At 50.7% G+C, this 13,143-nt stretch overlaps 1 pseudogene; it reads right to left on the bottom strand.

The window, feature by feature from the left end:
- Window positions 1–569: 569 nt before the first annotated feature.
- On the bottom strand, window positions 570–9,718 carry LOC111187076 (developmental pluripotency-associated protein 2 pseudogene; annotated as a pseudogene).
- Between the last annotated feature and the right edge of the window lie 3,425 nt (window positions 9,719–13,143).

The following is a 13,143-nucleotide window of genomic DNA, read 5'->3' as shown; positions in this document are numbered from 1 at the left end:
ACCCTCTGAGGTTTAAGAAGGGAAAGAACAGGGGAAAAAGGAAAGAAAGGAGTCGCACCATCCAGGTGGCCCTGTGAAATAAGGAAGCATTCCAGGATGCCTGGAGAGTAGACATCCACTGTGTTTGGGGTTCGTTTGTTTGTTTCTAACAAACATTTTTTTAATTGAGGTAAAATTAGTATATAACATTATGTTACAGATGTACAACAGGGTAATTCGAAATTTGTGTACACTACAAAATAATAGACCACAATAAGTCTAGTTACCATTATTACCATACAATCACGTCCCTTTGCCGATTTCACCCACCCCTCCCCCTTCCCCTCTGGTAACCTTTTATTTTGTATTAAGACATGGACATCTATGTTCCTTTTGTTCTTTTTTTTCTTTTTTTTTTTTTTTTTTGCGATACGAGGGCCTCTCACTGTCGTGGCCTCTCCCATTGCGGAGCACAGGCTCCAGACATGCAGGCTCAGCGGCCATGGCTCACGGGCTCAGCCGCTCTGTGGCATGTGGGATCTTCCCGGACCAGGGCACGAACCCGTGTCCCCTGCATCGACAGGCGGACTCTCAACCACTGCGCCACCAGGGAAGCCCCCCTTTTTTTCTTTAACTTCCTTTTTTTTTTTTTTTTTGGGCTGTGCAGTGAAAGCACCGAGTCATAACCACTGGACCACCGGGGAATTCCCAACATGGACCATCTAAAAGCAATGATGCTGGTGTGTCCAAACCAGGTTTCTTCCTCTTCCCCATTGCAATTTATCTTTTCATAATTTTCTTATTCCTCTTAGCACATTCAGGGTATAACATATTATCTTCTAGGTCTGGGGATGGGAAAGTGCAGGCAGGTAACATAAAGAGAGAGATCATCCCCCAGGGAGTGTCAGGCACCCAGGCCTGACCTGCACGGAACTGCAGGCGAACCCAACCTTCTGTGTCTGCCAAGAGCGGTCTGCCAGGGACCACACACCACTGGACAGCTGAGGCTTGCGGCAGAAAGGACTCAACAGAGGTGGGAAGGGGCTGTGAATTCATAGCCTTAGGCTGAACGTTCTTGGAGCAATTCTTGACCATGCTGCCAACATGGCTTCCTGAGCTGAAGTTATCACTCCAACCACAGTAGTCCTTTCCTGCTCTCCCTCATCCTACTTTTCCGAACACTTGTTCTATTGGTCACCATCTCGCGTTTCCTTGAACGTGACTGCAGTCTGGACTCCTGTGATGATTGAGGAATATACTGATCCTTTTCGGGATAAGCATGTTTCTGGAGTCTCAGATAAACCCCTATTTTCTGGCCAGCAGTACAGTTCCATAAGGTGTCCCAACTCACTTTATTAATTGGAGGCATCATGGTCGGCAAGGGATAAACTGGTTTACTACAACTAGATTTGGGGCAAGGCTTGAACCCTTCGCTTGTTTCAGGAGGATGAGCTTGATCATTTGTATTCAGTGGTTCCACACTGACTTCTTTTTTTATATTTTTGTTTATTTATTTATTTCGACTGTGCCGGGTCTTAGTTGCGGCACACGGGATCTTCGTCGTGGCCCGAGGGATCATTTAGCTGCGGCATGCAGACTTCTTAGTTGCGGCACGCGGACTTCTTCTTAGTTGCGGCGTGCGTGCGGGATCTAGTTCCCTGACCAGGGATCGAACCCGGTCCCCCTGCATTGGGAGCGCGGAGTCTTACCCACTGGGCCACCAGGGAGGTCCCTCCACGTTGACTTGTGAAGTTGAAGAAACACCTGGTTCCCTTTGACGGTCTTCAACAATTCCCTCATTAACTGGAACCAATGTAAGAGTCACATTTTCTTCATCTAATGTCTCTCCAAAGAAATTCTTCTCGTAATTTGGGTATGCCATTTTTCTGGGGTTTTTAAGCAATTTTTTATTGAGGTGGGATTCACATAACATAAAATGAACCACTATAAAGTGAACAACTCAGTGGCATTTAGTACATTCACAGTGCTGTGCAAACACCACCTCTATTTGGTTCCAAAACATTTTTATCACATCAAAAGGAAACCCCCTGCCCATTAAACCACCGTCACTCCCGTTACCCCTCCCCCCAGCCCCTGGCAACCACCAATCTGCCTTTTGTCTCTGGATTTACCTGTTCTGGACGTTTCATATAAATGGAGTCATACAATATGAAACTAGACGTCTGTTGTTCGTAGCTGCCCAGTGCTCCATTTCCCCCTCTTCTGATCGCAGCGACCATATTTCACTTTGGGGAAGCCACCCCACAGCTCCCCTAAGTCCACTTGGCTGCCCACCTGCTGCGTGCAGGGGCGGGCGCATAACTCAAACCTGGCAAATCAGTCAGCGTGATTGGTTCAGGGATGGGCTTGTGACTCAATCTCCCCCAATGAGAGCAGCCACAGGACTTCTGGAGCAAGCGGCTTCTCTGCTTGGCTCACTGAATCAGCAGAATGGGAGACTGAGGTTGCTGGCAGCCACCTTTGTCACCACGGAAGGAGTGCCCACCTGGGAAAGAAACGCATCTGAAGGAAAGCAGAGACAAAGCACTGAATCCGTGCAAAGGACTCGTGTGTCCGAAGCAAAGAAAGCCAAACTGAGGGTGGGGGTTTGCAACAAAGCAAGGGTTTTGTTGCAGGGTGCCAAGCAAGGGAATGGGAGACAAGTCTCAGATCCACTCCAACTTGGTCTCGGAGTTAGGGATTTCTAAAGGGGAAGAACAAAGGAGCTGGGGTTAATCACCTGTGGTCTATGTGTCTTTGAACCTGTGGTCTGTGGCCCGGGGGCATCTGTGTCAACATAATCTGTACAGGTCATCTTGACCTGGAAGGTATCCCAGAACATCACAGAAACGGTGATGCTTATTGGAAAGCTGTGGCTCAAGGCCCATGACCTTCGCTACTCCTTATTAATTAGGCAAACATGTGATCAAACAGGTATGGCCTAGGACAGAGAGGAATAAGGAGACCAAGAACAGAAACCTGGGTATTATTTTAATTATAAATTATTCATTATAATAACTAATAAGTTTTAATTATAATTATAGATTTTAAAATTTTTAATTTTAATTATAAATTATTTTAATTATAAATTAGTCGGTTTCAGCGGGAGGCTGGTTCTTGTCCACATTGTCTGAGCACCTGGATCCAACTCTGCCTGAAGGTAGCACTATCCTCAAAACATTTCACTTCTGAAAGTCGATCACATCCTGTTGTGATCAAGCTGATTGGAACTGGGTTTCTGTAATATGCAACTAAAAGAGACCCAAACAATACATGTGGCATTTCACTCACCTGCCTTTTCATACTCCCATCCTTTATGAAATAAAATACAACTCCTTAGCAAGGAACATACAGTCTTCCTGATGCAGCCCTGTTTCCTTCTTCCTTCATCCCATGTAACACCCTCTCCTCGTTTATTATGCCAGCCACACAGTTCATACACACACACACACACACACACACACACACTTACACACACAAAAAATGCTTTTCCTGCCTTAGGGTCTCTGCTCTTTCTGTCTCCTCTGTCCAGAATGCTCTCATCACCCCCACCCAACTCCCAAACACTTACTCATCCCTTATCACTTGATTCAGGCATTACCTCCTCCAAAAAGTCTTCCCTGACTCAGTGCCCCACCTCTCCTCCAGCAGAAAGGCGTGTCCCCCGGGCTCCACACCGCCCTGACTGTGGTTCAGTCACAGATCTTGCCCACACGTTGTTGTTCATTATCTGCCCAAGTCTGGTCTCCACCCACACCCCGCCCCACCCTCCCCCCCACCCCCCAAACAGGGATCCTCCGGGGCCAAGTGTGTGCCTGGCTCTGCTGACAGTACACTGCTTGGGCCACAGTGAGGCTGAACTGCTTTATTTTTTTTTCCTTTATTTTTTTGGCTGCATTGGGTCTTAGTTGCGGCATGTGGGGTCTTCGCTGAGGCCTGCGGGATCTTTCCATGCAGTGGTGTGGGCTCTTCGTTGCCCCGAGGCATGTAGGATCTTAGTTTCCCGACCAGGGATCCAACCCGCATCCCCTGCATTGGAAGGCGGATTCTTTACTACTGGACCATCAGGGAAGTCCCCGAACTGCTTTAAAAGAAAGCTTATTTCCCAAGTTTTTCCCAAAGATTTAAATTTATACAGCAGCCTTCACCCAGGCAAGCATCAGCTCTGCTCTGTCCCGTGCTTAAGGATGCAATGTCTGAATAGAGACACAGACATAGAAACCAATGTATGGATACCAAGGGGGAAGGGAGCGCGAGGTGGGAGGAGTTGGGGGATTGGGATTGACACTATACACTATTAATGCTATGTATAAAATAGAGAACTGGTGGGAACATACCGTATAACACAGGGAACTCTACTTAATGCACTGTGATGTCCTAAACGGGAGGGAAGCCCAAAAGGGAGGGTCTATATGTATATGTGTGGCTGATTCATTTTGCTGTGCAGTAGACGCTAACACAACATTGTAAAGCAACTGTACTGCAATAAAAATTAATTAATAAAAAAATAAAAATTCAGATTCTGAAAATCAAAAAAAAAAAAAAGGATGCAGCGTCTAATATTTCAGTGATTGGTCTTTGTTTTGGCTGAGGTTGGACTCTGGAGCCCTTCCCTCTCTGGAGCCACACCACCCCCGCCCATGGTTGGGGGAAGGCGAGAATGCGGAGAGATGGGACCCGCTCACAGGGAGGCCTCTGACTCCTACTGTTGAGGCCCGGGAGCACGGAGATCTCTCCCCCAGCCTGGGATGATCCAGATCAGGCCCTTCGATGCCACCCAAAGCCTGTCTAAGGCTTTTCGTAGCGGCCACAATCATGTCTTTAAATGTGAGAGCCCGGAGGCTGTCAGAGGGAGTCACCTGTCGTCCCCCCTTCCTCACCGATGACTGATCTGCAGACCGGCCAAGGCAATCATGTCCGGCCTCTGTCTGCCTCGGGCTAGCTGGCTCCATGCACTTAAATGCAATGGCTGAGCCTCCGTGAGCAGAGAGGGGCGTCGGGAGGTGACAGTGGCAGGGTGGGGCTAGGAGCCTGCCAGGCACGCCTTTCCTTGTTTCTGGGTGTCCCAGAAGGGACCCCCCCTCTGGATGCCGCTTAAGGTGTGAGCAGGTGGGGTGGGGCTGAGCTGGGTGCCGGGGACGTTGGGAACTGGCTATCCTGAGTCAAAGGATGAAGATGCACGGGTGCCTTTGCCTCAATAATAGGCAACTTCGGCTGGTTCCCAGTGGTTTCCTTCCCCTACCAGTCCCTCCAGTTACTTGTCAGGGAGTAAAAGTTGCCTCTCTGGGGCTTCCCTGGTGGCGCAGTGTTGAGAGTCTGCCTGCCAATGCAGGGGACACGGGTTCGAGCCCTGATCTGGGAGGATCCCACATGCCGCAGAGCAGCTATAGGCCCGTGAGCCACAACTACTGAGCCTGCGCGTCTGGAGCCTGTGCTCCGCAACAAGAGAGGCCGCGATAGTGAGAGGCCCGCGCACCGCGATGAAGAGGGGCCCCCACTTGCCACAACTAGAGAATGCCCTCGCACAGAAACGAAGACCCAACACAGCCATAAATAAATAAATAAATTTAAAATGCACAGTATTCCAAACTGTATAAAAATAAAATTATAAAAAAAAAAATAAAAGGAGGGCTGTATATTTGTAGAAATGACATTTAAAAAAAAAAATGTTGCCTCTCTGGACACTTCGTGCCTCCTGCAACTGCTGGTCTAACTTCCCTGGACCAACTGCACACCGGGGCCCTAGAATTCTAATGACCCGGCCCATACTAGGACTCACTCAGGGAGAATGGGTCCCACTGTTCTGGCAGGTATTGGGGAACCCACTCTTGGCTTCTCTCCTGGGGTCAGCAGGTCAGAACCGGGCGCACCGGAAGCCTCATCCTCTGAGAAGCCAAGCCACTCACCAGATAGCTGCCTGCATTTGAAGCACCTGCATGGCCCTTGTACTCCTCTCCAGGGTCACTCAGTGACCCTACAAGCTCCCGACCAGACCCAGCTGCCCCAGCGGACGAGCACGGGACCCAGCTGCCCCGGGAGTCAAAGGTTGCTTCTTAAGGATTCATTTTTCCAGGAACAGTCTATTCATGTGGGAGAAGAGGGATGTTTCATTCACTTATTCATTTATTAAACCTTCATCCAGAGCCACTATGAACCAGACGCTGTGCTAGGTAGTGTGTGGGGTGCAGAGATTTAAGGCAGTGCCCACCCTGGACCCAATAACAATAATATGAGTTAAAAATAGCTGAGTGCCCAGGAAATCCCTGGCAGTCCAGTGGTTAGGACTCTACAATTTCACTGCCAAGGGCCCGGGTTCAATCTCTGGTAGGGGAACTAAGATCCCGCAAGACGTGCAGCATGCCAAAAACAAAACATATTTGCTAAGTGCCGGAAAAGCACAGTGACAGAGCGCTCTGGGACCTGGGAGAGAACGAGAGAGCCGGGGTCCCTCCGAGGCTCTCGCCCTCCCTGATTTAGTTTATGTGACAAGAACTTACAGAGCCTTTGGTGCCAGGCGTTGTTCTAAGGACAAACACTAAGCCATTTCATTCTCGTAAGAGCTTTGTGGGGTCGGTATTATTATAACCATATTTTATGGAAGCTGGGGGGCACAGGGCACAGAGAGGTTGAGTTGCCCAAAGTCACACGGCTGCTAAGTGGCAGAGTGCTGTTTGTACCCCAGCAGTCTAGCTGTGGTCCTGCTCTTAGCCAGCCCACCAGGATCTAAATGACTCTGAGGTCAGAGGTCAGCCGAGCCGAGGGCTCCACGCAGGGCTGTAGGGCTCTCAGGCTGGAGAGTTCTGTCTCTGTCCACCAGCAATCAGGGGTGGACTCCAGGAGCCACATGGGTCCGTGCAGTGCAGAGCAGGAGGTGGCCTCCCACCCCTCAGAACAAGGTTTTACACCCCCATTCAACTTGAATGAACCGTTTGTTTTTGAAGGGAAAGCAACACAATGAAACCTGACACTGGGTAAAGGGCCTCTCCTTCTACCAGTGAGGGCGGATGGGCTCTGAGAGGGAGCTCCAGGACCCATGCGGTCCCTTCTGCCTGGACCTCTGACCACCACGTGAATGCCAGCCAGAGAGAACATTCCGAGGCCCCGGCGGCCTCATCACCTCTCCCAGGGGTTTGGGAGGGAGCCTCAGAGGGCGGCCCGGCTAGGAGCTTGCAGCCTCCCTCGTGAGAGCTGACTCTCTCCTGGGAAAATGGACGGGTGAAATTCTAGAAGCAGGAGTGGATCATGTTCCAAATGGTCTCTGCTCTCAGAAAGGGGCACCTTTTGGATTGGGACAGCCTCACCCGGATGGAAACTCCACCAGGGCCCGGCTTCTGTCTTCTTCACCATGTCTGTCATCCCAAAGCCCCACAATCGTCCTGTAAAAGACAAGACAACCAGCTGTTTAAGTCCACAGGTCCCACCACCCGGTTGAGACCATCACTCTGCCACAGCTGCTTTGCCTTGTTCAGTACATAAGGATGGGCTTGGCTTGTCCCAGTAAAACTTTCTTTATGGACACTGACATTTGAACGTCATATTATTTTCACATGTCATGAAATAACGTTCTTCTTTTGCTTTTTATCCCTCCTAAGTGTTTAAAAAGGTGAAAACCACCATTAGTCTTCAGGTTGTACAAAAACAGGTTGTAGATGGATTTGGCCAACGACACCTGACATGGTGGCTGCACAACCCTTGGGATCAAACCCAAGCACAAGGCTTCTCACACTCCACCAGTTAGGGCCCCCTGGACCCTCCATGGACCCCACGTAACATCTGCGGTTCTCAGTTCACACCTCTCTTGTGGGTTCTTCTGGATCATTCTTCCTCCCTTTCCTACGCTTGATTGTTTTTGTTTGTTTGTTTGTTTTTTGCGGTACGCGGGCCTCTCACTGCTGTGGCCTCTCCCGTTGCGGAGCACAGGCTCCGGACGCACAGGCTCAGTGGCCATGGCTCACGGGCCCAGCCGCTCCACGGCGTGTGGGATCTTCCCGAACCGGGGCACAAACCCGTGTCCCCTGCATCGGCAGGCGGACTCTCAACCACTGCGCCACCAGGGAAGCCCCGCTTGATTGTTTTTAAGGCCCAGTTCAAGCATACCACTTCTGGGAAGCCTCTCTCAATACACAGTCAGGTTTAGATGCCCTTCTCTTTATCGCTTGAGCCGCAAAACTGGGCCCCGGTGGGGTTGATGCCAAGTCTGAGGACAGTGGTTTGCTCGCTGGCCTCAGGCATCAGCCTGGAAGCTCCTAAGTGCAGAGCCTGGGCTTTCCATCCCCATCCCAGGGCCTCCACGGGGCTTGGAACATGGTAGGTGCTCAATAAAGTCTTGTAGGAAAAATTCAGCCTTCCTCTTCCCGCTCCCCTTCTCCTTCCCCCCTCCCCCTCCCCCTCCTCTCCTAGTCCCTAAGGTTGTTGGTCCCCAGGGCCCAGGCCTGGGCTCTTCTTTTCTCCATTCACCCTCACACCTTCTGTGAGCTCACCCCACGTCGGGGCTTTAAGGTCATCAGCTTCCCACTCATATCTCCAGGTGGATATGGGGCAGGCATCTCGAGGTTTCCATGCCCCACACCTGCTCCTCTCACAGACTTCCCCATCTCAGGTGCCATGCCCCCAAATCCTGGGGTCGCCCCTGAGCCCTCTCTTCCTCTCACAGCCCCTGTCTAATCCATCAGAAAATCCTATTGGCCAGACTCTCAAAATACATTCACCACCTTCACTGCTCCTGCTGGCCCCAGCCACTGGCCTCTCACCTGATGGAGGCCGAAGCCTCTTAACTGGTCTCCTCTCTCCCTGGTCTCTGCTTGACCCCCCTTCACACAGCAGCCAGAGGGACCCTGTGACAGCACAAGCTCTCAGGCAAGTCACGCCTCTGCTCAGAGCCCTCCCGTGGCGCCCATCTCCATGGACGAGTACATGATCTTAAGAGGGGTCTGTCTGCCAGGCACCACTGAAGCGCCTCACTCATTGTCCCTCAGGAGAGCCCTGAGGTAGGGCCTGAGAAACAAAGGCCCAGGGAGGTTAAGTAGCTTGCCCAAGGCCACACAGCTATAGCCATGATAGAACTCAAATTCCTGACACTGGCCTTCCTGATCACACTCTCTGAGGTCAGCTGCTCCACCAGAAAGGGAGCACCTTTGTCCCAGGTACCCTAGTCCCCTCCTTCTTTCTTTCTTGTAAATATTATTTTTCAATAAGTACTACATGTATATGGCCTCGAATTTAAAATGTATACAAGGGGGGACTTCCCTGACGGTCCAGTGGTTAGGACTCAGCCCTTTCACTGCTGGGGCCCGGGTTCAATCCCTGGTCGGGGAACTAAGATCCCGCAAGCCATGTGGCGTGGCCAAAAAATAATAAATATATTTTTTTAAAAATTTTAATGTACACAAGGGAAATACAGTAAATCTCTCTCCAACCCCTGTCCACCCACAGCCACCCACTTCTCCTCCCAGAGGCAACCTTCTGGAGTTCAGCGAAGCACCGCCCTCGTAGGTGTCACGGGCATGGGGTCATGCGCCGTGGTCTCCGCGTTACACGTGCAAGGTCTGGGAGCGCTGGCTGCCTCTGATCAAGTCACTTGCTCTGTGCGGGCCTCAATTTCCTCACCAGCGAATCGGGGGACCAGAGGAGATGATGCGAATACTTCTGCCGCTCCGAAGGTCAGCTTCAAGTAGTAACAGTGATAAAGGAGGTAATAGGCATGCAAGTGCCTTGTCAGCCGGAAACGTTGAGGCATCATGACCCCGTGGGCAGAGGAGCCACAGAAATCAGAGACTGGCCTGGGAGCGACCAGCCCAGTGTGTGCTCGGCTCAGACCTGAGGCCAGAAGGGCATTGCTTGCTTACCCCGGGATTCCAACAGCATCCCCTTCATCTGGTCCTCCATCCATCCTTCGCTCCCTGTGTGGATAAAGATGCTCTCCAGCCGGCTCACGCATCTGCTTCTCTTTGCTAAGCTCTCTTCTAAGCCTGTGTTCACAGGCCAGAGCCCCGTCCACCGCCCTGAAGACCTGGGCTGCAAACCCACACGGCATTTCCAAACTTGTGAAAGAGACAAGGGGCCTGGAGATGAAACATCTGAGTTGGGGAGGAGGTGGCCACTTCCAACAGAGCAGCTTCTAAGACTTTGATCTCGTCAAATGTTAGCTGTATCGAGCCCTGGAGCATGTCTATGGCCCTTGGGATCCTATTATCCTCCTAAACAGGCTCTTTGCCCAGAAATCATCTTGATCCACAACCTATCACTTTCTTTTCATAATATCACACCCTTACTCCTACTTACATCCTCCCAGACTTTCCCAACCTCTCCTTCCATCTGGGACCCTTCACATCTGCCAGATGAGGCCGTGTCTCCCCAAAATCTGTGCTACGGCCAAGCTGTCGTTTCATCTTTGCTCATAATCAGGCCCTCCAGCCTCTTCATCACTTTTATTGCCTCTTCTCCTCAAAATTCCCTCCAGGGTCGCCAGTGCACTCTCCATGTGAAGACCCAAAAGAAAATTCTCCCAGTGAGAAACATCCTCTTATCTCCAAGGTGCTATTTTTGTGCAAGGACTTCTCTTCAGCCTGACTGCAGACACGATTTTGGCTGGATCGAGCGTATTTGCGATACTCGTGGTATCACATGCTCTATCTGAGCGTGGGTTTTCTCCCCACTCCCAGCCTGCTTTCCTGCTCTCCCTGGATCCTCTTTATCAAGCTGTAAGAGGAAACTACTTTGTGTTATGATCTGTTTCTGCCTAAAGCACATTCAACCTGAGGAACAAAGCCGTGGGGCTCAGCAGGTAATCCTGGAGCCCTGGGCCCGCGCCAGCCACCTCTGCTGGTCGTTCCTGCATCCCAGGGCCCCTGCAAATGTCCGTGGAGCATCTTCCATGTGGCAGGTAACGCCGGAGGGCTTGGCCACATTATCTTATTTCCTCTGAAGCAACAATCCTAGGGGCTTTCCATTATAGGGAGTGGACACTAGGGTTGGACGGGTTAAGTAACAAACTTGGCCATACAGTCGGGAAGCAGCCGGACTGGAATTTGAACCCAAGGCCTCACCTTTCCTGTGGAACCCGTAATGCCTCAATGGCTGTGGCCGATCAGCCGGGACACCATGGAGCTGGTACTTCTGGTAAAGAGGGACTTTTTCGGGCTTCCCTGGTGGCGCAGTGGTTGAGGCTCCACCTGCCGATGCAGGGGACATGGGTTCGTGCCCCGGTCCAGGAAGATCCCACATGCCACGGAGCGGCTGGGCCCGTGAGCCACGACCGCTGAGCCTGCGAGTCCGGAGCCTGTGCTCCGCAACGGGAGAGGCCACGGCAGTGAGAGGCCCGCGTACCACCAAAAAAAAAAAAAAAAAAGAAAAAAAGAGGGACTTGTTCTCCAGACACTGCTCTACCTCCAACAGTAAACAGCCAATGCGCTTCTGGTCTCTGATCCAAGCTGAGCAAAAGATACTCCAATGACTGCACTCGTGCATCTACTTCCCCAAGAACTGCGTCACACCGTCGGTCCTTAATGAGATGAGAATGCAGGAAAACTCCAGATTCGGGGCCCAGAACTTTCCTGTACTTGAGCACTTGGTGTTTGGTTCTTCTAGGTAGGCCTTAACATTTACCCCTTTAATATTAAATACATGAAACAAACTTGGACACGAATGTTCATAGCAGCACTATTCACAAAAGGTGGAAACCACCCACGTGTCCGTAGACAGACGACTGAATGAACACAGGGTGGCACAGCCGTGCAATGGAATGTCGCTCGGCCATAAAAAGGAATGAAACGCTGGCACACGCCACAGCCCGTGTGAACCTTGTAAACGTGCTCCGTGAAAGAAATCAGACCCAAAGGGCCACATATTCTATGATTCCATTTTATTTATGTCCAGAGGGAATTCCCTGGGGATCCAGTGGTTAGGACTCTGGGGTTCCATGGCAGGGGCCACAGGTTCAATCCTTGGTCGGGGAACTAAGATCCCGCAAGCCACGCGGCGTGGGCAAAAAAAATTTTTTTTAAGTTCTTTTCTTCATTAAAAAAAAGAAAAGAAAAGAAATGTCCAGAATAGGTAAAGACAGAAGGCAGACAAGTGATTTCCAGGGGCTGGAGGGAAGAAGGAACCGGAAGTGGCTGCTTAATGGGTGGGGGGCTCCTTTTGGGGTGATGATAAAGGTCAGGAACTAAATAATGGTCATGGTTGCACAACACGGTGAATGTATCTAATGCCACTGAAGTATACACTTTAAAGTGATTAAAATGGTAAACTTCATGTTATGTGTGTTTTACCACAATAAACGAAAATTAAATGGGGCTCCAGGCTGCCATTGCAGACCCCTCTTGGCGGACACAACAGCTCTACCATCCTTCACTGGGTAAAGTGGCTGGAAGGGAACCTGATATGATCTCGTACTGCCCATTTGCCCATTCTGCCCTGCAAGATACGATGGAGGCCCAGGCGTTTTCCTTACAGCAACGAAGCGGAGTTAGCCTCAGGGGGTCTTGTCATTTGTAGACAGTATGATGGCCGAGATCTGCTTCAAAATAATACAGGATGGGGATATGTGGAGGAGTGAGTGGAGATGTAGGCAAAACAGGACTGGCCACGAGTTGACCATTGCAGGTGCTGGCTGACAGGTACGTAGAGATGCATTATAATATTCCGTCCACTTTTGTATATGCTCACCATTTTTCATAATATGAAAATGGCACTTTTTAAGCTTTGGCAGAAATTTTTGAAAATATAGGAAAGTTTACGGACTGCAGCAGTCATCTAGAATACCACCACCTGGAGACCATCCCTGGTGGTGTCTTTGTTCCATCCTCTCCGGGTCTTTTCCACACGCACGTGCAAGTCATGCTCTAAGTTCTATGCTTTATCACTTTGGAAGCTTATCATCAGTGGTACCTGGCTTTGGCTACTAAGTCCGTGGCATGCTGTGCTCAAAGTGATACCTGTAAGTGCTATGAAAAGCAGAGCAAGGAAAGGATTTTGGAAGTGCTCGGGGTGGAAGGATGGGGTGGGCTGCCTTTTTAAACAGAGTGGTCAGGGTGGGCCTCCTGGAGAAGGTGGCTTTTCTCAGGACTTGAGGCGAGACAGCTGGCCATGGGTTCATTTGGGGGTGTTCCCAGCAGAGAGGTCAGCCAGAGCAAACACCCCAAGGCCAGCAAGTGCCTGGTCAAT

The sequence above is a fragment of the Delphinapterus leucas genome, chromosome 1, assembly GCF_059928025.1.
Source record: "Delphinapterus leucas isolate spDelLeu-1000000601 "Yukka" chromosome 1, BTC_Dleu_Yukka2, whole genome shotgun sequence".
NCBI lineage: Eukaryota > Metazoa > Chordata > Mammalia > Artiodactyla > Monodontidae > Delphinapterus > Delphinapterus leucas.
The sequence above is the reverse complement of the archived record's forward strand: the minus strand, read 5'-3'. Positions and strand labels throughout refer to the sequence as shown.